Below are 26094 nucleotides of genomic sequence, written 5' to 3' on the forward strand. Positions count from 1 at the left end.
TCTTTAAAGAGGTAATTAAGTTACATGAGGTTATTAGAGGTGGGTCCTACTTCAATAGGACTAGCGTCCTTATAAGAAGAGGAGGTAGGCCTGGCGCAGTGGTTCACGCCTATAATCCCAGCACTTTGGGAGGCCGACGCAGGCGGATCACTAGTCAGGAGATCGAGACCATCCTGGCTAACATGGTGTGAACCTGGGAGGCGGTGCTTGCAGTGAGCCGAGATCACGCCACTGCACTCCAGCCTGGGTGACAGAGCGAGACTCCATCTCAAAAAAAAAAACCAATTTTTTTTTTGCAGTGGCCAGGCATGGTGGCTGACTCCTGTAATCCCAGCACTTTGTGAGGCTGAGGCGGGTGAATCACCCGAGGTCAGGAGTTTGAGACCAACTCCGTCTCTACTAAAAATAAAACAAAAATTAGCTGGGTGAGGTGGCATGCACCTGTAATCCCAGTTACTTGGAAAGCGAGGCAGGATAATCGCTTGAACCTGGGAGGCGGAGGTTGCAGTAAGCCGAGATCACACCACTGCACTCCAGCCTGGGTGACAGAGCATGACTGTCTTAAAAAAAGAAAAAAAAAATTTCTTTTTTTTAGAGGTGGGGTCTTACCATGTTGCCCAGCCTGGTCTTGAACTGATAGGCTCAAGCAAACTTTCCTTCTCTGCTTCCCAAAGTGTTGAGATTACAAGCATAAGCCACCATGCCCCACCCTTGCCAACATCTTGATCTAGGACTTGTAGCCTCCAGAACTATGAGAAGATGAATTTCTGTTCTTTAAGCCAACCAGTCTGAATACTTTGTGATGGCAGCTCTAGCAGACTAATACATAAACCCCACTTGGATCATGGTATATTATTTTCTTAAATCATACAGGCCTTGTGTTTTGTGATGTGCTTACTTGATAAATTTATTCCTTTTCCTCTAGTATAGGGGTGGCAAACTGTAGCTCATGGGCCAAATCCAGCTCCAAGTCTGTTTTTGTAAATATAATTTTATCAGAACATAGCCACGCCCACTTATTGACATATCATGTATGGTTGCTTATGTGCTACAGTAGAAGGCTGGTGTAGTTAGACTACCAAACCTAAAATGTTTACTATCAGATGCTTTAGAAAAATTTGCTGACCCTGCTCTACTAGATGCTTAAGATGGGCTTGCATGTGCAGTATTCTTTGAGTTGTGCATTTTGTAAACAGTTCTTTTTTATCGACTAGATGTTTTAAAAACAGCATGAATGGATGGATATAAAATCCTTGGCTTGCATCTTTGTTCCTTAAGTTTCCAGAAAATGCTGAAAATGCTGTATCACTACTGCCTTGCTTGTATGTTGTTCTTGAGATGGGTGATGCCAACTATTTTGGCTACCAGACTCCATAATAAACCACCTACCCTAAAAAGAATGGCTTAAAGTAAGAACCATTTTAATTATAATTTCACAGTCTTTGGAGTTAGGAATTTGGGTAGGGCTTGGCTGGATGATTCTTCTGTTCCCTGTGGCTTCAACTGAGGTCACTCAGTGGTATTCTGCTGATGTAGGGCTTTCATGACGATTTCACTCATACCAGCAAGAATCAGCTAGGTCCTCTCCTTCTCCATGTAGGACCTTTGTGGGGAGTTACATATTTTACATAGCAGCTCGGGGCGTTAAGAATAAGTGTTCTGGCCAGGCACAGTGGCTCATGCCTGTAATCCCAGCACTTTTGGAGGCTGAGGCGGGTGGCATGAGGTCAGGAGTTCAAGACCAGCCTCGCCAATATGGTGAAACCCTGTCTCTACTAAAAATACAAAAATTAGCCAGGTGTGGTGGTGGGTACCTGTAGTCCCAGCTACTCGGGAGGCAGAGGCAGGAGAATCGCTTGAAACCGGAAGGCAGAGGTTGCAGTGAGCAGAGATCGTGCCACTGCACTCCAGCCTGGGTGAAAGAGTGAAAGTCCATCTCAAAAAAAAAAAAAAAAAAAAGAAGTGTTCCCAAAGACCAAAGACCCAAACTCAGGTGGACACTTAAAGACTTTTTGTGATCTGGGACTGGAAATCCCAGAATATTGCATGTTCTATTGGCCGAGCAATTCAGTAAGGCCATCCTGGATGGAGAGGAATGATAAAAAAAAATTGGCAGCCACCTTTAAAGTCCTGCAGCCCAATTTTCTTTTCTTTCTTTCTTTCTTTTTTTTTTTTGAGGCAGATTTTCGCTCTTGTTGCCCAAGCTGGAGTGCAATGGCACAATATCGGCTCACTGCAACCTCCACCTCCCGGGTTCAAGCGATTCTCCTGCCTCAGCCTCCCGAGTAGCTGGGATCACAGGCGTGCACCACCACACCCGGCTAATTTTGTGCATTTTTAGGAGAAACAGGGTTTCACCATGTTAGCCAGGCTGGTCTCGAACTCCTGACCTCAGGTGATCTGCCCACCTCAGCCTCCCAAAGTGCTGGGATTACAGGTTTGAGCCACCGCACCTGGCCTGCAGTCCAATTCTCTTACCCTTTTAAACAATTTGAACTTTGTACCTGCAGACCTTGAAGATTATTATTATTATCAGTTTAACACTGTAAATAGCATAGCTCTCAGAGTTCAGCCTCTGGCAATTTTCCCAGGTAAATGTAGGCCTTATAGGTTTATATCTTATTTTCAGAAAGATTCTTAGATTATAGCTTCAACATATGTAGAACCCCAGTGACACATATGTTGGATATTCTTTGCTTGTATTCAAATGACATTCCAAAAAGAGACAGAAACAAGCACAAAGGTGTGGAGCCAAGGGGAAGTGGAAACATTCCAGGAGTTTATATGGTGTGTGTGGAGGAAGCAATAGAAGATGGATTGGAGAGAATGGGCAAGGGCTAGATTAAGGGAAGTGCTAGACAGTGACACCAGGGGTGGTAAATTTTCGAAAGCTTTCTCTAATCTGCAACATGGAAGATGGATTGGAAGCAGCAAGACTGGCAGGGAGACCACATAAAAAGCTGCTGCATGGCCAGGCGCAGTGGCTCATGCCTGTAATCCCAGTACTTTGGGAGGCCAAGGCAGGTGGATCACTTGAGGCCAGGAGTTTGAGACCAGGCTGGTCCACATGGTGAAACCCCGTCTCTAACTAAAAATATAAAAATTAGCCAGGCATGATGATGGGCATCTGTAATCCCAGCTACTCAGGAGGCTGAGGCAGGAGAATCGCGTGAACCTGGGAGGCAGAGGTTGCAGTGAGCCAAGATCGTGCCACTGCACTCCAGCCTGGGTGACAGAGCGAGACTCCATCTCAAAACAAACAAACAAAGCTGCTGCATTAGTTTAGGGGAGGTGGGCTAAGAGGGAAAGATTCTAGTTATTTATTTATGAGGAAGCATCAATGGGACTTAGTGGTTGTTGGGTATGGAATCAGGGCAGAGGGGTGGTGCGAGAAGAAGGAATCAAGAATGGCCCCCCAGTTTCTGAACTGGTCAACTGGGTGGAGAGTAGTTTAGACATGTAGAACGTGGGGTACCTCTAGGACACCCGGGTGGAGAAGTCTGGCGGGCTTTTGTGAATAAGGAACCCAGATGAGTGGCCTGAGCTAGAGAGAGTGCACTTGGGAGTTGCTGATATGCGGTAGATAAAGACACGGAGTGGATGGAATGGTCCAGGGAGAATGTGTGGAGTGAGACCAGCTGAGGAGAGAATCTGTGAAACTGAGAAGTGGTCACAGGGGTTAAGACAGGAGTCATGCCATGACACCAAGGGAGTTTCAGAAAGAGTGAGGTACTCTGTTAAATGTCACTGAGAGTTCTAATATGAGGACTCAGAGATGGCTTGTGGTATTTAGGATCAAACAAGCCATTCATGACTGAGAGCAAAGCAGTGATGTGGTGTGGACAGAAACTACATAGGTTTGAGGAGCTGAGGCGCTGCTGAGGAGGTAGAGATGAGGGTAGATGACTTTCAAGATATTTATGAAGGAAAACTCAGAGAGGGACTAGTAACTGAAGCAGAATCTAGAGGGACAGCGAAAGGGTTTCTTCCTTTTTCTTGAGGACAGGAAAAGCTTAAACATGAATAGATGATGAAGGAAAGAGACAAGTAAAGAGAAGTTGGTAATTTTGGAGTGAGAGGGGGAGAATGATTGAAAGGTGTTTGAAAAGTTTTCTGAGGATGTGGGAGGTGAAGAAATAGAGAACAGAGATGGAGAGATGCCAATACAGTGTCCTTGAAGTATTTAATTCCCTTATGGTTTATGATTGTCTAGTCCATATATTGAAATTACCTTGGTTTCAATCAATAAAACAAACATATCAAGCGATATTTACACATTTATTTTATATTATTTACACATCTTTTCTCCAAAGAACAGAATCAATGTTTTACCACTCTCAATGCCTTCCACATAGGGGGTGCTCAAAAAGGGCAAATAAAGAAGCTAGAAGTCTCTTACCTGTATTCTGAGTATCTTAATATGTACAAAACATGGCCAAGACCGTGCCTACAAGAGATAAGTCTCCTCAAGCATGAAAATATTCACACACTTCATATATGTAAGGTAAAAGGTAAAATGTCCATCTTTATTTATTTATTTTGAGACGGAGTCTCACTCTCTTGCCCAGACTTGGAGTACAGTGGCGCGATCTCGACTCACTGCAACCTCTGCCTCCTAGGTTCAGGCGATTCTCCTGCCTCAGCCTCCCAAGTAGCTGGGATTACGGCGTACACCACCACGCCCGGCTAATTTTTGTATTTTTAGTAGAGACAGAGTTTTGCCATGTTGGCCAGGCTGGTCTCGAACCCCTGACCTCAAGTGATCCGTCTGCCTCAGCCTCCCAAAGTGCTGGGATTACAGGCGTCAGCCTCCGCGGCAGGCCAGAAAATGCTCATCTTTTGAGGAACCTATTTGTTCCCATTTAACAAAGTTGGTTATCAGCATTTCCTTCACCATAGGAGTTTAAAAATAAAAAGAGGAGAGGAGGAGGAAGAGGGTGTTCTAAAGGCAGGCAGGCAGCAGCAGCAGGAGGTGGCACGATCTGCCTTACCGTAAGGTGCCAAAAAGCAGTGAAAACCATACTCCCAGCATGCAGGCCTGGGCTCTGGAGCTTACAGCCTTCATCATTGACCAATAGCCCCCAAAGGACGTTGCTGTTTTGAGTCTTAAGTAACGTTGAGAATGACCATTTGAACCATTCAAAAAGTCCTTGCTATATTCTAATTTGGCACCATCTCCTGTATTTCACAGTTTGGAAAGAATTCTATAAAAGATGGATAACAGTAAAACACAAAAAAGCTGGTGCTGAGATGGTAAACCTGGCTGCCCCGGCTCCTTTGCCCAAACTGTTTTCCCAGCCCTAATGTCCTCCCTTTTTCCTCCTAGGACTTCTTTTTCTTCCTTCGAGGTTGACCATAAATGCCGCCTCTAGCCCTCTGCGGCGTCCAAGCAGAAGTCATCTCTAGCTTCTGTGCCAGCATCGCACCGTGGCTTGGCTCTGCACGGGTCATCGGACTTGGTTGTGTACATGGCTGTTTTCCCCGCTAAGTTTGGGGCGCCTCGAGCCCAGGCGCCGTGACCGTGATCGTGCGCCCACAGGCACCTGGTGCAGCGCGGGGCGCACGCCGCGGCTGGGCTAGCTTGCGGAGTTCACGGGGGTCACTCGGGCACAGGCTTGTGCCCCAGGCGCGGAGAATGATTCACGGGGTGGCTCTTTGCATTCTTTGTCGGGTAGTCACGTCGGGCCGGGCACCCCGCCGGCAGATACCTGCGGATGGAAAGACACCCGGCACGACGCCAGCGAGCGGGAGAAGCCTGGATGGAGCCAGCTTCCCGCCTGCCCGGAACCCGCCGGCGACCGGGGGGCGGGGCGCGGCCGCGGGGGCGGGGTGGAGGGGGGGGTTGCTCGGCCGCTCCCGCCCCCTCCCCGCGCGCGGAAGCCACGCCCCCGGCCGCGCGCTCGCGCTGGGCGCGCGCCCGCCCATCCGCCCTCCGCCCTCCGCCCTCGTGCCCTCGCGCCGGGGGCGGGCGCTGCGCGTGCCGGGCGGAGAAGCGGCGCGAGCCGGGCGCTGCGAACGTTCGCCGCGGGGGTGGCTCCGGGGCCTGAGTAGGCGCCGCCGCTGCCTCAGCCGAGGGGGCCGGGCCGGAGCGTGCGGAGGAGTGAGGCCGCAGGAGACCTTCCCGACGACCCCTGCTCCGGCGGGGAAGTGAGCAAGGTGGGGGTCTGCGGCCGCCGCCGGGGCTGTGGGGAGCCGAGCTGGGCTGGAGCCTCGCGCCCGCGAGGTGCGGGACGGCAGCTCGCGCTGCGCCGGGACTGGGGACCCGGGAGCCTGCGAGTGCGGCGCTGCAGGAGTCGGGGAGGGCGCGGGGAGCCGTGGCCGCTGCACCGCGCGCGGCTGCGAGGTGGGACGGCGCGGCTAGCCCCGGAGGGACAGGCAGAGGGGATGCGGCGGATCCCGGGCCGGGAGGGGTCTCGGGGTCCGGAACGCGCCGGGGCTCGGGCGCGAGCGGGGGCCGGGCGCCGGGCTGATGCTGCCCGAGCCCGGCTCGCCTGGAGGCGGCTCTGCGTTAGGTACTGAAGGGGCGAGTGAGGCAGGTCCTGGCAGAGGGCAGGTGAGGCGGGCAGGCCCTGGCAGAGGGAAGGGCATTTATTTCAGATCACCCCAAATCACTGTTTCCCGAGGCGCCTAATAGCGAACCTGTCCAGGAGGTCACCCTGGACAGGAAAGAAGTGTCCCGAGAGGAGGATGCCGGTAACGAATACTTGCCCTTAAATTCCTGTGCCAGGCCTTGGGATTAGGAAGACCTTCCAGCTACCGTGGGTAGAGACCCGTAGTCAGCACTGGGGCCACGAAATAGTATGGAACACCGTCATGTTATTGAGGTGCTGACAGTGTGGCTGTGAAGATATGCACATGAAATACAAAGGAGCGTCGAATTTTATGTCGCATGCCCTATTTACTTTCGGTCTCTTTTGTCTTTTCCCAGTATTGGGAAATTGGAGCCATAAATTGCGTGGTTTTGGGGATAAAGCAGAAAGGTCACAAGAAGCCTATGGGAGAAATTTGGGAGAGTTTTGAAGGCTCCTACGGGTAACATTTAAAGGGGGCTTTTAGATGGGGAAAAAAGACGTTTGGAAAGAAAGGAAGTTTCCTTCCTTCCCAACTAGAAATAAGCTCCATGACTATTGACTGCTAAATCTTCAGAATGTTGCCTGGCTCACAGCGGTTGAGCCATAAGTGTCTATTGCATGAATGAATGGACAAGCAAGGTTTGGCCACATTTGCCATGGAGCAGTGTCAGTCACTCTAGTGTTAGGGAAGGTTGCTGGATTTCCCCTGTTCCACAAGTTCTCTCTCTCTGCCTCTTTTTTTTTTTTTTTTTTTTTTTTTTTGCTATGCGAGGCAACCCCGGTTCTGAGGTCTGGGCATGTTAAAGCAATGGCTAAGGCGGCGAGGTCTTGGTTTCTGTGGCCATGCTACCACTTTCCCATGTGTCTTTCATGTTGGCCTTCAAGAGCTTGCTCCTTGGCCTGTTGCTTGAGATCATCCCATTTTGTTCCTTCTCCCATTGGCTTTTTCTGTCACTTGAGAAGGAAGAGGGTAGTGTTGTCTAGAGAACAGTTTTTCATTTTCGTCCTGGTTCTTGGGTCTTAGACCTGTAGTGCGAGGCTGTTGGTGCCTCTGCTTTTCTGTAAGGGCTGGAATTCTACCTGTGCTCTGCCTTGGTTGAATCTCTGAACTCTGGAGCTCCAGGCTGCTGCTTCAGTAACCTGGGTTGCAGTGCCTGTTGGGTTACTTTGTCTGCCAAATTAAAACTTGACCTTTTATGAGTTCTCTGAGGATTTTTATCATGCATAAGTGGAATTGCCTTTGAAAGGGGTTGTGCAGTCAAGGTAGTGCTGGCAGAGTTTTTGGATGTCCACTATTCCCGAGAGACAAATTTCTACCTATGGTTAGAAAATTAGACTCAGAACCAAGAGAATTTCAACTTATTGTTTATTTTATGTCTTTATGTTACTCTCTCAGGGCCTTAGTTTCTTCGTGTGAAAAATAAGTAATAATCAAAATCTGGCATTGTATAGGAAGCCTTGAAGAAGTAAATTTATTTCTCCTGTTTCAGGGCTGTACAGCCAGCAGGTCTCTTGTTGAGAGGTGCCTAGGTTCTACAATATTGGGTGCCTTATTCCAGGCTCTCTCAATGATATTTTGTTTATATATTTATTTTAAAACCAACTTTTTGACGTATAGTTGACACAATAAAATGCACAGATTTCCCGTGTGCGGTTGGATGAGTTTTGGAAAAATGTGTACAGTAGTCCCCCCATTAGCCTCAGGGATATGTTCCAAGAGCACCAGTGGATGCCTGAAGCCACAGCTAATTCCAAACCCTATATAGACTGTTTTTTCCCTATACTTAAGTATCTATGATAAAGTTTTAACTTATAAATTAGTTGCCATGAGAGATTAATGACTTCTCTTAGGCATATGTTTGGCTTCTCTGTGGCATATCCCAATTGCCAGCATCACTACTCTTGCACTTTATTATTAAGTAAAACAGTGGTCACTTGAACACAAGCACTGTGATACCATGACAGTCAGTCTGATCATTGAGACAGCTACTAAGTGAGTAACCAGAGAGTGGCTTATGCAGTGTGGATATGCTGGAGAAAGGGATAGTTCATATCCCAGGTGGGACAGAGTGGGATGGCACAAAATTCCGTCACGCTATTCAGAATGGTACACAACTTAAAACTTACAAATTGTTTATTTCTGAGGGGGGACTGCTGTATACTTTGTAACCACCATTCCAATCAAGAAATTTCCATCGCCCCAGAATGTTCCCTTATGCTGGTTTGCAGTCCATTCTCTATCTTCCCTACTCCCTTTTATTGATTCCGAATTACACGAGCATCAGAGCTGTGGCACCTAGTTGTGTAGATTGTATTCTGCCCAGCTTTAGGGAGCACCATTCACATTGGAGTCCTTGTGCCTGGCAGCTGCTGGAGTTGTGTAGTGCACACTCTGTGTGACTGTGTGCTGCAACTCTGCAGGTGGCTCAGAACACACACTCACTTGTCAGATACTCAAACAGTACAGACAGAATAAAGGCCCCCTTGACCTACTCACGGAAACAAGTTATCAGTTTTTGTGGTCTTTCCAGACTATTCTCTATGTATTTTCATGTATATATAGGGAACACAAACTCATCTGATACTCAAACAGTATAGACAGAATAAAGGCCCCCTTGACCTACTCACAGAAACAGAAGTTATCAGTTTTTGTGGTCTTTCCAGACTATTCTCTATGTATTTTCATGTATATATAGGTAATACAGAATAAAAAAAGAGCAGAGTTTTTTCTCCTCTGCATTAATGACGTCATACCATACACATTCTGCAGTTTTTTCCCCTAACAGAATGATTTTGAGATTTTTTCATGTTGGAACACAGGAATCAACCTGAGTCTTCTTAACTATTACGCAATCTCTTATGTAGTATGTATTGTAGTTGATTTAGTATTCTCATTAAGGACCGTTGCTGCAGTGAATGAAAAACTACAGTTGCTGGGTCAGAGGTATGCATTTTACTTCATAACTGATGGGGCTATAACCGTGTTGCTGCTTGTGGATTTAATCCGTTTATTTTCAACTGCTTAGTGTATTCAGTTGTAGGCTTTTTTTTTTTTTTTTTTTTTTTTTTTTTTTGAGATAGGGTCTTCCTCTGTCGCCCAGACTGGAGTGCAGTGGCACTCCAGGGTTCAAGTGATTCTCCCAAGTAGCTGGGACTACACTTGCGTGCCACCACGCCTGGCTAATTTTAAAATTTTTTGTAGAGATGCAGTCTCGCCATGTTGCTCAGGCTGGCAAGTGATCCTCCCAAAGCGTTGGGATTACAGGCATGAGCCCCTGCACCTGGCCCGGTTGTGGACTTACATCACAGCGCAAGTGTCCTTTTACTCACTGAGGAACAGTTGGGTTCCTTTAGATGCTGATTCTTCAATGGGTCTGTGTGTTGCAAATGCATCCTGCCAGCCCTAGGCTTTTCTTTCCCTTTGTTAACAATGTATTTGGTTGTATATACCATGTAAGTTTAATGTCATATTTATGAAAAATTTCCCTTAAATGGCTTGTCTTTTTTTGGGTGTGTATCTGGTTTAAGAAAATTTTCTGTCTCTCATGGTGTTAATGATATATTCTTAGAGTTTCTTCCAAAAGTTTAAAAAAGTTTTGCTTTCCAGATGGAATTTATTTCTATGTATGGTATAATGAAAAGATACAATTTTTTTTCAATTTGGATGACCAGTTTTTCAGCACTCTTTAACTTTTTTTATTATAGTAAAATACACATAACATAAAAATAACAATTTTAACCATTTTTAAGTGTACAGTTCTGTAGCATGAAATAGATTCACATTGTTGCACAGCCGTCACACTGTCTCCAGAGCTTTTTCATCATCCCCAACTGAAACTCTGTACCCCTTAAACACCAGCTCCCCATTCTTCCCTCAGCGCCTGGCAACCACCATTCTACTTTCTGTCTCTATGAATTCGACTACTCTAGGTACCTCATATGAATGGAATCATTACAATATTTGCCCTTTTGTATCTGGCTGATTTCACTTAGTATAATGTCCTTAAAGTTCATTCATATTGTAGCATGTGTGAAAATTTCCTTTTTAAGGCTGAATAATATTCCATGGTATGAATATACCACATTTTGTTTATTCATTCATTGATGGACATTTGGGTTGTTTCCCCGTTTTGGCCATTACAAGGAGTGCTGCTATGAACATTGGTATCTGTATGTCTGTTTAAGTCTCTGTTTCCATTTCTTTTGTGTGTGTACTCAAGTGCAATTGTCAGTAATACAGTTTTTAAAACAATATACGTAATGGAATAAAAATAGATTAACACAATTTTGACCAATGTGGCTGAATAGTATGGAGTTTCCATATACCCACTCTTTCCCATATGGTTTCTCCTATTATTAACATCTTGCATTAGTATGCTACATTTATTATAATTGATAAACTAATATTGATACATTGTTGTTAAAGTTCATGATTTAGAGTTCACTCTTTGTATTGTATAGTTCTATGGGTTTTGACAAGTGCGTAATGTCATGTATCATTAACATGGCATGACATGTAATGCCATTACATGGCATGACTGCATGCTACAACCCTGCAAGGGGCTCACTTGTAAAATACTCAACAGTACAGACAGAATAAACGTCATTACATGGCTATAGTTTTACCTTTTCCAGAGTTGGAAATGTCATAGATTTGGAATCATGTAGTATGGAGCCTACTCAGATTGGCTTCTTTTGCTTAGCAGTATGCATTTAAGTTTCCTCTAAGTCTTTTTTGCGACTTGATAGCTCATTTCTTTTTTTTATTTTTATTTTTTGAGACTGAGTCTCGCTCTGTGGCCCAGGCTGGAGTGCAGTGGCACGATCTCGGCTCACTGCAAGCTCTGCCTCCCGGATTCACACCATTCTCCTGCCTCAGCCTCCCGAGTAGCTGGGACTACAGGCGTCCGCCACCACGCCTGGCTAATTTTTTGTATTTTTAGTAGAGATGGGGTTTCACCATGTTAACCAGGATGGTCTCGATCTCCTGACCTCATGATCCGCCTGCCTTGGCCTCCCAAAGTGCTGGGATTACATGCGTGAGCCACCGCGTCCGGCCAGCTCATTTCTTTTTAGCGCCGAATGATAATATTCCTTTTTATGGAAGCACCACAGTTTGTTTATTCGTTCACCTACTGAAGGACATCTTGGTTGCTTCTAGTTTTTGGCAATTTTTGAATAAAACTGCTATAAACATCCGTGTGCAGGTTTTTGTGTAGACATTAAATTTGTAACTCACTTGGGAAAATACCTAGGAGAGTGATTGCTGGGTCGAATGGTAAGAATATATCAAGCTTTGTAGGAAACTATTAAACTATCTTTCAAAGTGACTGTATCATTTGCATTCCCAATAATTTTTAAAATTTATGTCCAAGTACCCTAAATGTACTTATATAATAAGTATGTCAGACTGTTCTGTAAAGTTAAACTTCACCTGGAATAATATTTAGTCATTGGTTTTGTTGGCTGTCTTTCTTGCAGTGTATCTCTTCATGTGTTTTGAAGTTTTGAATTACAGACTTTTTTTTTTGAGATGGAGTCTGGCTCTGTCGCCTAGGGTGGAATGCAGTGGCATGATCTCAGCTCACTGCAGCCTCTGCCTCTACCTCCCAGGTTCAAGCGATTCTCCTGCCTCAGCCTCCCGAGTAGCTGGGATTATAGGCGCCCGCCACCACGCCTGGCTAATTTTTGTATTTTTAGTAGAGACAGGGTTTCACCATGTTGGCCAGGCTGGTCTCAAACTCCTGACCTCAAGTGATTTGCCTGGCGCAGCCTCCCAAAGTGTTGGGATTAAAGACGTGAGCCACCACACCCAGCCAAATTACAGACTCATTTTCAGAGTGAGTGCTTTTGATTTTGTTTTCCTTTTTTTTTTTTGTTTTTTGATTTTGTTTTCTTATCTTCTGTGCCCACTGTCCTCTGTGTGGTGATATTTCAGGTGCTTCAGCTGACCTACTGGGCCTCAGTCTAGAATCAGATATGATAATTGTGGGTCAAGGGTTCTGCCCTTTGAGTTAATTGGGCTATTTTCGATCCTCTCATAGAGTATGGTCCTGAGGCTGTTTATATCTTCCCACTTATCTAAGCCTAGAGTATTAGATAAACTGTAGTTCTAGGCAGAGATTGGCAGCAGTATTTTTTAGCTTCCTTTCAGCTCCAGCATCATTGCTGGCCTTGAGCAGTGGGTCTGGCCCAGATATCTCCGTTTCTTCATCCTCCTTTGCTTTCTGTTATTACTACCTGCAGGAAGTGCACACCTGGTTCTAGACTCCGGATCCAGCAAGCCTAGAGCTTCAGTCCTGCTTGCAACTTTGTGTATCTATTCTGTTTCTTCAAATAGAGGTTTATCTTGTTTTTGAGCCTAATTAAAAAAAAAATTGTTAAAAAATATTTTATCCATTATTGTGTATTTAGAGCAGAGAGGATGCATCAAAGAATGTACTTACTGGCCACTTTCTAGAAGATTTAATTAACCAAGCTCCTTTCTCAACTTTATACAAAGACTTTTTTCGTTGTTATGGCATTGCCTAGGCCTTCCAGTACAAGAATAAGTATAATAATGGGCATTTTAATCTTTTTCCTGAGTGCTAATGTTTCCAGTGTTTCACTGTTAGATATGATGTTTACTGTTGGTTTTTGGAAGATGTCTTTTGTCAATTTAAGGAAGTTTTCTTCTGTTCTTGGTAAGTATTTTTAATTGGGTGTTGAATTTTATGGAGGCCTTTTTTTGAGGCATTTCTTGAAATTATTTTTTCCCCTCTTTAACATGTCAAGAATAGGACAGATCTCTCTGAGTTGTAGGTAACTGAGAGAAACAGATGTATATGATTTACTTGTTAATTCACTTTTAACAAAAAACCTCACAACCTTTAAAGAAAACACATTTTAAACTTGAATTTTTGTTTACTAACATTATATATAAGTTAAAATAGGACTGAAATGCTGTAGTAATCAGGTTTGGACTAAATATCATCGTAACTTCACTATATTTGAATAGTACCTAATAATATCAATAATAGTAGCTAATATTTATTGGGCTCTTACTTGATGCCATTGTGCTAAATGCTTTACATGGTATTTATTTAAGAGTTACCACAGCCCTGTGCGGTTATATTTAGCTACTCAGAACTCTTTGTTGTAGTGGAGTGCAGTTACTGAATTTTTTTATTGGAACCTAGAGAACTCTCTCAGATTTGTAAAAAGCAAATCTTTAAGGTTTTATGAACATTTATTTTCCCTGGCCTTTTTTTTTTTTTTTTTAAATCTGAAAGAGAAGAGAAAAGAAGTATTAGAGGAAGAATATTTGAGAATTTTTCTGAAATAAGCAAGGAAGTTCTCTTTCAATAAAGTTAGGCTTGTTGTAACTAAGTGTTAATGAGAGTCTTAGTCATCACTAACTTCTTTTTTTCTTTTTTTGAGACGGAGTCTCGCTCTGTCATCCAGGCTGGAGTGCAGTGGCACGATCTCAGCTCATTGTAACCTCTACCTCCTGGGTTCAAGGGATTCTCTTGCCTGAGCCTTCCAAGTAGCTGGGACTATAGGCGCGTGTCACCATATCTGGCTATTTTTTTCTATTTTTATTAGAGACTGGGTTTCATTGTGTTAGCCAGGATGGTCTCCATCTCCTGACCTCATGATCCGCCTGCCTCAGCCTCCCAAGGTGCTGGGATTACAGGCGTGAGCCACCGCGCCTGGCCCCTCACTGACTTCTTAATTAAATGGACATCCAAAGAAAAACTGACAGGGAGATGGTGGGAGGTGGTGAACTTACATAAGAAATTTCAATACTTGGATGCTTTGACGTAGCTGAGAGCTGGCAGGGTTAAGAAATTAACAAAAAGATTCAAAGGAAATAAAGGCTATTTAACACCAAGGCATGTACAGAGACATCCTGGAGACACTTCCAAAGCCTTCTCTCCTTTTCCTTTAGTCTTTACTGTGGGAGTTACGTAACTTCTGCGTGTAGACATAGTCCAGGTGTGAAACACTCTATTTTCTATGAGTAGAACAGAGTGTAAGAACTAATAAGGATCCAAACTTTTTGCTGCACTCTCTTCCAGATCCTACTTAACTCCATGATTTAAGGTCTGATCCAGCACCACAGTTTTGGGACCTGTGTTCTTTCCTTATTCCTTGAGGCCTCATGTTGCCCTGGAGGGGGCGATGTGACACAGTAGAAAGAAAATGGGCTCTAGTGCTTTAGCATCGTCATGGTCAAAACTCCGCAGATTCCTAGCTTTGCAACTTCAGGCCAAGTTACCTGACCACTTAGACTTTAGTTTCCTCTCTACTTCTAACACCCCTAATCCTGAAAATCTCCTCAAGCTCAGCACAGTCTTGTCTTCTCACCTACTTTTAAAAAGAGCAATAGTCTTCAAAGTGGGAGGTATGTAAAATGATCCTCTAGGCAGGGTGTTACAAGAAAATATGAGCAATCAAGTTTCACCAGTATTTGACCCATAGGTTGACACTTTACTTCACTTGTGTGTCTGATGATGTCTGTCAGGTACGGGAAGCTAGGGAACCCCACTGCCTGGAGGGGCTGATACTGTGATCCTCCTTATTTACCTGCTTATATTGTTTTAGCACATGTTTTAGTTCACCTCTGCTGGGTTTAGTGGTCTTCCAGATCATATTACCTGATTTGAATAAAATGAACCTTGCTAAATAGACAGATGGCTCACAAAGATTCCTGCAAAGAAAATGCAGATTGAAGTTTCAGAGTCAGCAGAAGATTGAAGTAATAATACAAATACACGTGAGCAGCCAGAAAGAAACAGAGTGGATACTTCTATTTATATTATGAACTTGTCAGTCAAATGCATAATATAAAAACAATGGTGATCTCATCAGATTGATGAAGAAGCAGTAATAAAAAATAGCTTAGAATTACTAAAAATACTATTTAAAATATGGACTTATATACACTGTTGAGTACATTGTACCTGAAGGTATTTACTAATGATATTATGGGCTAATGTTATAAATTGAGATATTTAAAAACTAAGTATTCAGAATATAAAGACAGACTTATTGATGTTTTTCAGTGATTGTCAGTCATAATCCAGTACCTTAAAATTTTATTAAGGTTAATAATACATTTTTAGAAGTTCCTTTTGAGGTTTAGGAATAAAAGACAAAAAGTCATAAACTCTTGTTCTTCTTGTTTGGTAACAGTGGCTGAAATGATATATAGATAAATAATTTGAGTTTGGTGTAAAACTGAAAAGTATCCTGTATTAGCAACTGTTGTTGAGATACTGGTAGAACACGTTGCTGAAGATTTTGAAATGATGGCTATTGTACCAAATTATAGAGTTCATGGGAGTTCATGTATATTTGGATAAAAGTACAGAGCTTATGGTATTTGGTATACTCTGTTTCAATAATAAAATATATGGAAATATATGGAGAACTGTGTTCCCCACCCCCGCTAAAACACTCAGGATAAGACTTACCAGAGAATTTACTAAAAGTAGATGATCTAAAATGTTATAAAGAAATAGTACATATAAACCATAAAGAATAATATATTGTTCAACCATTGTGGAAGACGGTGTGGGGATTCCTCGAGGAGCTAGAACCAGAAATAACGTTTGACCCAGCAATCCCATTACTGGGTATATATCCAAAGGGTTATAAATCATTCTCTTATAAAGACACATGCACATTGTGTTTATTGCAGCACTATTTACAATAGCAAAGACTTGGAACCAACCCAAATGCCCATTAATGATAGAACGGATAAAGAAAATGTGGCACATACACACCATCGAATACTGTGCAGCCATAAAAAAAGAATGAGTTCATGTCCTTGCAGGGACATGGATGAAGCTGGAAGCCATCATTCTCAGCAAACTAACACAGGAACAGAAAACAGAATACCGCATGTTCTCACTCATAAGTGGGAGTTGAACAGTGAGAACACATAGATACAGGGAAGGGAACAACACACACGGGCCTGTTGGGGGGTGGGGGCAAGGGGAGGGAGAGCATTAGGACAAATACCTAATGCATGCAGGGCTTAAAACTTAGATTGCGGGTCAATAGGTGCAGCAAACCACCATGGCACATGTATACCCATGTAACAAGCCTGCACGTTCTGCACATGTATCGCAGAACTTAAAGTAAAATTAAAAAAAAAATATTTCCACTTAAATAAATGGAGCACAAAAAAAGAAGACTATATTGTACGTAGAACCCAGCCTAAGAAAGAAAATATAGCCAGTGGAGTTGGTATACCTCTGCAGTCATAATTCTGTTTCCATCCCCAGAGATACTCTCTTTTCTGAATTTGATGATTACCATTTCCATATACTTCTTTATACTTTTGCTGTGTGTGTGTGTGTGTGTGTGTGTGTGTGTGTGTGTATTTGTATATTTGTATGTTATATTCAGGGCCAGGGCCAGGGTGAGATGAGGAGGCACCTAGGTCCCCAATGTAAGGAGCCCCTCAGCCATGGGCTTGCATGACCCCCAGAGTGATGCTTCCTTAAATTTTGTGCCCCAGGTACCTCGTTCACGTCACCGTAGTCCCAGTCCTGCTTCTGTTAATATGCATGTTTTTAAGCTTTGTGGAAATAATATTATTTTTTATGTATTCTCTTGTAACTTTTTTCACTTAATATTGTGAAATTGATCCATCTCGATAAATGTAGCCCTGCTTTATTCTGTTGTGCGATTGACTATACTATAATTTTATTTTCCCATGCTTCTGTTGATGGACATTTAGGTTGTTTCTGATTTTGTGTTTAGAAACAATATCATCATAAGCATTCTTGTATGTGTCTCCTTAGGACATAGTTGTAAAAAGGGAATTTCTGGGTAATTAGATACATCCATTTGTTTGTTTGTTTTTTTTTCTTTGAGACGGAGTCTCGCTCTGTCGCCCAGGCTGGCGTGCAGTGGCACAATCTCAGCTCATTGCAACCTCCACCTCCTGGGTTCAAGCAGTTCTCCTGCCTCAGCCTTCCGAGTAGCTGGGACTACAGGTGCCCGCCACCATGCCCAGCTAATTTTTTGTATTTTTAGTAGAGACGGGGTTTCACCATGTAGGGCAGGCTGGTCTCGAACTCCTGACCTTAGGTAATCCACCTGCCTCAGCCTCCCAAAATACTGGGATTACAGGTGGGAGCCACTGCACCTGGCCTATATCCATTTTTAATATTACTAGATACTGCTTTTGCTGTTATATTTATGCTTTCACCAGCAATATATGAGAATTCTTGTCACCTCATATTTTTGCCAATATAAATGATATTTTCAGACTCATTTTTTTCATTTGATGTGTGTGATGGGTAAATTATATTTTTGTAAATTTTGTGTTGCAGAATTAAACAGATACTAAAAAAATCATAGCTTAGTGAATTATTGTAGAGCAAACGCTTCTGTCATCTTCACCCAGGTGAAGAAATAGAATTCTGCCAGCCCTTTTAGAAGCTCCTCCATGTACCTCATCCCAGTCATAGCCCCTTCCTTTCCCCCCAAAGCAATCACTGTCCTGATTTGTATAGTAATCCCTTCCTTGGATTCCTTTATGGTTTTCTACCCCAACTGTGGATCCTTAGATATTATAGTTTAGTCTTGAGTTATTATGTGCAACTTTTTATGTATTTGTTTTCCATTTTTGTTGCCTCTTCTGTGAATCGCCTGCTTATATCTTAGGTCAGATTTTCTTACCGGTTTGTACAAATTCTGTGCATATCATGGATACCAGTTGTTGGTTATAAGCATTGCCTATCTCTTTTCCCAGTTAGTGACTTGTCTTTTCATCTTTCTCATGAGTTTTGATACTTAGATTTAAGTGTAGTTTAACTTAGGCAAACTTTTGCTTAGAAAGTCCTTCCTTATGTTGAGATTAAAAGATATTTTGAGACTACTGTAACAAAAGCTTAATTGCAAAAGACATAAACAGGCACCTCACAGAAAAGGAAACACATATGACCAGTAAACATATTAGAGATGGGTACCTTCATTAGTGATCAAAGAAATACCAATCAAGACCACAATGAGATGATATCATATACCCATGCTGTTGGCAAAATTTGAAAAGCCTAGTGGACCTTGTGTTGGAGAGATTGTGAATTCACAGGATCTCTGATATATCACTGACAGGAATGTACTTTGGTGCACTTTAAAAAACATTTTGGCAATTCCTTTTTTAGATACACACCCAAGATAAACTCTTGACCTTGTGCAGCAAGAGACAGGTACAACAATGTTTGTAGCAACACTGTCCACGATAGAAAAAAACAAAACTAGAAACAACTCAGATTTCCGTCTGCAGGAGAGTAGATTAAAATGCAGTTTTGGAATTATACAGCGTTAAAAAGAAATGAACAACAGGGTGAATCTTAGCAATATAATATTTAGTGAAAACGATTACCTTGGGGTTATGCATAGTAAGATATCTTTTTTCTGTTTAACTTGAGATATAATCCACATACCATATAATTCAACCTACAGTTCAGTGGTTTTTAGTATATTTCTAGAGTTGTGCAACCATCACTATTAATTTCAGAACATTTGCATCATCCCTAAAAAGAACCCTGTACTCACTAGCAGTTACTCCCTATTCACCTTCCCCCTGTCAACCCTCCACAAACCCCTGGAAACCAATGATTAATTTTCTGTTGCTATGGATTTACCTATTCTGGACATTTCATAGAACTGGAATCATATAATACATGGTCTTCTATGACTGGCTTCTTTCATTTAGCATAGTGTTTTCAAGGTTCATCCATGTTGTAGCATGCTTCAGTACTTCATTCCTTTTTATGGCTGAACAATATTCCATTGTATGTATATGCCACGATTAGTATGAATATACTGCAGTTTCATTCCAGCACCACTTGTTGAAAAGACTGTCCTTTCTCTATTGAATTGTCTTGGTACCTGTGTTGAAAATCAGATGACCATAAGTGTAAGGATATATTTCTGGACTCCCAGTCTGTTCCATTGATTCCTATTGCTATCCTTGTGCCAGTACTACACTGTTTTTTTTTATTACTGTGGTTTTGTAGTAAGTTTTCATACGTTCATGGACTTCATTTGCTAATATTTCGTTGAAGACTTTTGCAGTGAAAATGAATGAACAATGTTCATGAACATTGGTTGGTAGTTTTCCTTTTTTTCTGACTTTGTTGGGTTTTGTTATCTAGATAATGCTGGCTACAAAATGAGTAGGTAAGTGTTTCCTTGTCTTTTGTTTTCTGGAAGGGATCTTGTAGAATTGGGCTTGCAGATTCCTTTCACAGAAGGTTTTTTTTTTTAAACTACAAATGCAATCTCTTTAGTAATTATAGGGTTATTCTAGTTATCTGTTTCACCCTGGGCGAGTTCTGGCAATTTGTAGCTTTTGAGGAATTGGTCAGTTTTATCTGAGTTGTTATATTTATAGATTAGAATTGTTCATAATATTTCTGTGGTGTTTCTTTTAATGTTCATGTGTTCTGTAGTGATAACTTCCCCTCTTTCATTAGTAATATTGATAATTTATGCCCTCTTTTTTTGTTGCTCTGTTTTGCTAGAGGTTTATCAATTTTATTGATCTTTTCAGAGAACTAGCTTTTAGTTTCATTGACTTCTCTTTCTTTTAGTGAATTCTAGTTTCAATCCATTATGGTCAGATAACATACTCTGTATGATTTTAATTCTTTTGAATTTGTTACTGTTTGTTTTATGGCCCAAGATCTGGTCTTTGTTGGTACATGTTTCATGTGCACTTAAAAAGAATGTACATTTCATTATTGTTGGTAGAGTGTTCCATAGATGTCAATTAGCTCTGGTTGGTTGATAGTGTTGCTCAGTCCTTCCACTACCTTGTCACTACCTTTTCCCCCACCCTCTTCAGTGAGGTCATTTCATACATATATAATACTGTTGGATTGCTTTATCACATTCTGCATTTCATTCTGGGATCCTCTGATTTTTTTTTTAATTGCATGCATTAAGGTTCACTCTTTGTGGCTGGTGTGGTGGCTCACTCCTGTAGTCCCGAAACTTAGAGAAGCAGGGGTGGGACGATTGCTTGAGCCCAGGAGTTCGAGACCAGCCTGGACAACAATAATGAGACCCTGTCTGTACAAAATACATAAATAAAAAGTTAAAAGATTAAAAAAATAAAGATTCACTCTTTGTGTTGTAAAGTTCTGTCGGTGTTGACAAACACATAGTGTCATGTTTCCACCATTGCAAAATCATACAGAATAGTTTCTCTGCCCTAAAAATTGCCCTGTGCTTCACCTACTCAGTTCACTGCCTGCTTTCCCCAAACTCTGGCAACCACTGATCATTTTCCTGTTTCTATAGTTCTGTTTTATCTAGAAGGTCATAAAATTGGAGTCATACAGTATGTAGCCTTTTCACACTGGCTTTTTTCACTTAGCATTATGCATTTAAGGTTCCCCCATGTCTTTTGATGGCTTGATACTTTGTTCTTTTTATTGCTGAACAATATTCCATTTATGAAGTATTGCAGTTTATTTATGCATTCACCTATTGAAGGGCATCATCATTGCTTCCAGCTTTTGGCAATCAAGAATAAAGCTGTAAACATTTGGGTGCAGGTTTTGTGTGGACATAAATTTTCAACTCAATTGAGCAAATACCTAGCAGTGCAATTATTGGATCGTATGGTAAGACTGATTAGCTTTACAAGAAACTGCCAGGTTTCTCACTTCGTGACTGCTTGTGCATTCCCATCAGCAATGATGAGAGTTCCTGCTGCCTCTGCATCCTTGTTAGCATTTTTTTTCTTTTTTTTTTTTTTGAGATGGAGTCTCACTCTATTGCCCAGGCTGGAGTGCAATGGTGCGATTTCAGCACATTTCAGCCTCCGCCTCCCAGGTTCAACCAATTCTCCTGCCTCAGCCTCCTGAGTAGCTGGGACTACAGGTGTGTGCCACCACGCCCAGATCATTTTTGTACTTTTAGTAGAGACAGGGTTTCGCCATGTTAGCCAGGCTGGTCTCGAACTCCTGACCTCAGATGATCCACCCACCTCGGCCTCCCAAAGTGCTGGGATTACAGGTGTGAGCCACTGCACCCGGCCCTTGTCAGCATTTGATGTTGTCAGTTGTTTTTTATTTTAACTATTCTGGTAGGTATGTAGTGTTATTTTGTTGTTTTAATTTGTAATTTCCGAATAGATTTTCCAACAAAAGGTGTTGTTGAACACCTTTTCATATGCTTATTTACCATCTGTGTATCTTCTTTGGTAAGATTTCTGTTCAGAGCTTTTGATTGTTTTTGATTAAGCTGTTGTTTTGTTACTGAGTTTTATGAGTTTTGTTTGTTTGTTTGTTTGAGACAGGGTTTCGCTCCATCACCCAGGCTGGAGTGCAGTAGTGTGATCACAGTTCACTGCAGCCTTGAACTCCTGGGCACAAGCGATCCTTCCCACCTCAGCCTCCTGAGTAGCCAGGAATACAGGTGTGCACCAGCCTGCCTGGCAGTTTTTGTATTTTTCTTGTAGAGATGAGCTTTTGCCATGTTGCCCAGGCTGGTCTTGAACTACTGGGCTGAAGTGATCTGCCCACCTCAGCCTTCCAAATCCTGTTGGGATTACAGGTGTGAGTCACCGTGCCCAGTGTTCTTTATATAATTTGTATACAAGTACTTCATCAGATACATGTTTTGAAAATATTTTCTGTCACTCAGTTGCCTGTCTTTTCATTCACTTAATAGTATCTTTTGCGGGGCAGTTAATTTTGATAAAATCCAATCTATTGTTTTTTTATTTCATGGGTTGTGCTTTCCAAACCCATTCATTTGGTTTTGCTTTGGGCTGAGGATATTAAACAGCCTTTTCTAGGAACTTGCAGTTTCAACCCTTTCATTTATTTATTTTTGAGACGGAGGCTCCCTCTGTTTCCCAGGCTGGAGTGCAGTGGCATGATCTCGGCTCATTGCAACCTCTGGCTCCTGAATTTAAAAGATTCACCTGCCTCAGCCTCCCAATTAGCTGGCATTACAGGCATGCACCACCACACCCAGTTAATTTTTTTTGTATTTTAGTAGAGACTGGGTTTCACCATGTTGGCCAGGCTGGTCTTGAACTCCTGACCTCAAGTGATCCACCTGCCTCGGCCTCCCAAAGTGCTGGGATTACAGGCGTGAGCCACTGCACCTGGCCAAGTTTCAACCCTTTTAGATTTAAGAAACTTCACTTACATTTGCATAGCTAGGACCCTGGTCTTTATAGACTGAAGATGTGTTCTGGTTCTTTAAATTGGGTGAAATGAAGCAATGATTCGGACCCACTGAAGATCAGAGATGTTTCAATAAACGTGCCTACTGGATTTCTCTGTATGCCCACAGGGTGAACCATAGGAAGACAGGGGTGGAGAGTTCTGAGATCACAAGGTCATAGAATTTTATTTGTGCATTAGTGTGGACAAAGATTTTGGCAGTTGAAATGGGAAAAGAGGGTGGATATGAGCGTGATTATGAGGAAGGAAATGGCAGGGTTTGAAATTAGAGTTAGTGTGAAGGTAATGATATTGGTTATCTCTAGATTGTGTGGCTAAGAAAAGGCAGAGTGCTAGGAGTTCAAGTGGAAGGAAGTAGAGAGATGTACTTACATTCATGGTAGCATTGGTCTTCAAGATTATATCAGAATGGCAAGGGTATCTCATCAGCTGTGGTATTGGAGTAGATAATAACCTTCTTAGGTATGGAACTGTTAAAAGCATAATTACAAAGATACAGGCATTAGTGTACTTAAAGCACTGGCATGGAGTCACCTTTGACTGGGCCTAGGGAAATGGTTTATAGTAATCTCAGTTTTTGTGTATCCCATTAATTTGGATTTTATGTACCCTGAATTGTAAGATTGCTTGAAATGAAACTACTTAATGCCTTAATTCTCCCAGTAGCTGACTTGTAGACAAGGATTTAAATGCAAGTATTTTATTTTGGAGGTTATCCTTGGAAAAGCCAGTGGGGGAGTGGGAAGTGAGATAGGAGAGGGAAGATAGCAAAGATTGCAAATACAAGATTTGTTTTCAAGCCAGGTACTGATTTTTTTCACAGTATTCCCACTGAGAAACTCCAGGAGCGAATGTAAAACTTGTGTCTTAGAGTTATAGTCCTTCAGGGGAAAGGTAGTTGGAGTATTTATATACCATCTCTTTCAGTTATTGGTTAAGATTGTTTTCAGGAGGTAGTAGATCTACCTGACAGACGTGTATGTCAGGCGTGCCATGCAGGGAACAAAATGGACTCGAGGTTAGAGAAAGACCTCAGGTGCTGTCAGGCCAGTGTACCTGGTAGGGGATAGGGGATATATGGACACTCTTTTGACTTCTTCCTTAATACCTTGCCATGCAGTTCTGGGATTTTCAATTTATTTCCTTTAAGACATCATTGGAAACATTTATTTCCACCTTAAATGAGCCATTCTAGTAGCATGTTAGGACTGGCTCCAGATGCCCTTTTTGGAACATTAAATTGTGAGTCATGGAAGAGTGGCCCATATCAACAGACGTTTCCTTGCAGTCTTATACTTGACCACCAAGTTCAGTAGTCTCAAGATCCAGCCAGGTATGTTCCTCCAGTTCTTGCCAGTACATCTCATCATATCATACTGTGTTGGTGAATCAATGCTTTCATCAAAAGGAAGGCCAGTACCTCCCTATTCTGACAATGCCTGGTTGTTAGCCTAGAAGCAGTGAGGGAGGTAGGCACATATCTCCAGGAGGGTAGGCATCTTTGGAGGCGTGCATCCCAGCTGAGACCTCTGCATAGTTTTTAGTCAGGGGAGACCTCCCTCTTGTAGTAAGAGGAAGAAAGCCGCTTCTGGCCTAGAAGGTTCAGAAGAATCTTGTCAGGACTGTGAATTCAATCTTTGTAATTTGCCTGCTTTCACAGTCGAAACTTGGGTCTAATTTTTAGCACAGTCTGTCTTCAGGCAAAGAAATGCAGATGCTGGCAACTAGAAACTGGACAGTTAGACCTTAGCGTAGCCTGGTGATAGAATGAAGGCAGGGTCTGCTGCACCTGTTCAGTCAACAGATGATGTCAGTGTTATGGCTCCTGTTGAGTAACAGACTTTTCTTAGCATCAATTTGGTGTGCTGGTCCATTCTAACACTTAGGGAACACTGACTGTGTGCTGGGAACTGTTCTAGGCATTTGCTGTGAGTCCTCACAACAGTCCATGAGGAAGGTACTCGTGATCATCACAGTTTTACACATGATGAATCCGAGATTCAGAAGGATTAAGTAATTTTTCCAGGGTCCAAGTGTTGGAGCTAGTGTTTGAAATTTAGTTTAATTCACTAAAACACTCATTCTTTTGTTATTCCACATTGCTTCCCAAAACGTATCCCCATTATGTCCATTTGACAAATGATGAACTTGAGATGCAGAAATTGAGTGACAAGATGAGTTTCAAGGCTAGTTAAAGAAAACTATTGTTAGAATTCAGGATGTCAACTCTTTTGCTGTTGAATATCATATTGAACAAGTGGCTAAATTTAATACTGGCTGTTTTCGAATGTTTATCGTTTTTAAAATTCCGTTACATGGTCTGTCTCAGGGTTTCTCAGCCTCAGCACTATGGCTGTTTTGGACTGGATGATTCTTTATTGTGAATACTCTCCTGTGCATTGTAGAATGTTTAGCAGTGTCCCTGACCTCTGTCTACTAGATGCCAGTAGCACCCTCCCAGTTGTGACAACCAAAACTGACTGTAGATATTGCTAAATGTCCCATGGGGGCAAAATTGTCCCTGGTTGAGAACCAGGCCAATCTCTAAAGGTGGTTGTGTTATGACAGAGCTCACCTAGAGTAATTCAGAAGTATGTTTTGTGAGCAGGGAGTCATATTGCTTTAAAGTGGAAGGAGTACAGTGTGGTGGAAAGAACACGAGCTTTGGAATCTCTTGGCCCTGCCGCTTATCAGTCCCTGTAGCCTTGATTAAGTAATTTGTCTTTTCTGAACTTTTGTTTCCTCATTTGTAAAATGGGCATTATATCTACCGGGTAGGGTTTTGGTGATTAAGCTGGAGGATGATACACGTGGAAGGATGAGGGGAAAAAAGGAGAAAAATGATCTGTAGTAGAAGAAAGTGAAGGAAAGATACAGAAGGCAGATGTCAAGAGCGGGAGTAAAAGGCACATTGGGAAGGTCTAAGACAGCAGGTGAACGAACGGCATCTGCCCTCTTCCCACACTCCAGTCCCAGGTCTGGAAGAGAGTCTGAGTCTGGAAGAAAGCTCTGAACAGGGCTGGGCGTGGTGGCTCATGCCTGTAATCTCAGCACTTTGGGAGGCTAAGGCAGGCAGATCACTTGAGACTGGCAGATCACTCGAGACCAGCCTGGCTAACATGGTGAAACCCCATCTCTACTAAAAATACAAAAATTAGCCAGGCGTGGTGGTGCGTGCCTGTAATCCCAGCTACTCAGGAGACTGAGGCACAAGAATTGCTTGAACCCGGGAGTTGGAGGTTGCAGCAAGCTGAGATCGCACCACTGCACTCCAGCCTGGACTACAGAGTGAGACTGTCTCAAAAAAAAGG

The 26094-nt window shown here is 42.6% G+C and overlaps 1 protein-coding gene across 14 annotated transcripts in view; it reads left to right on the top strand.

The window, feature by feature from the left end:
• The first annotated feature begins 5960 nt into the window (after positions 1–5960).
• Positions 5961–26094, top strand: part of DTNB (dystrobrevin beta) — a 296213-nt gene continuing 276079 nt past the window's right edge. For 6 of the 14 annotated variants that reach the window (XR_010130034.1, XM_019021306.4, XM_004028949.5 and 3 more), the window contains exon 1: positions 5978–6156. The gene's annotated coding sequence lies outside the window, so the exon portion shown is untranslated. Of the gene's footprint in view, positions 6157–26094 lie in introns of all 14 variants that reach the window. The other 8 variants (XR_002004731.4, XM_004028946.5, XM_004028944.5 and 5 more) reach the window with 3 other exon arrangements.

Source organism: Gorilla gorilla, chromosome 12, assembly GCF_029281585.2.
Source record: "Gorilla gorilla gorilla isolate KB3781 chromosome 12, NHGRI_mGorGor1-v2.1_pri, whole genome shotgun sequence".
Taxonomy (NCBI): domain Eukaryota; kingdom Metazoa; phylum Chordata; class Mammalia; order Primates; family Hominidae; genus Gorilla; species Gorilla gorilla.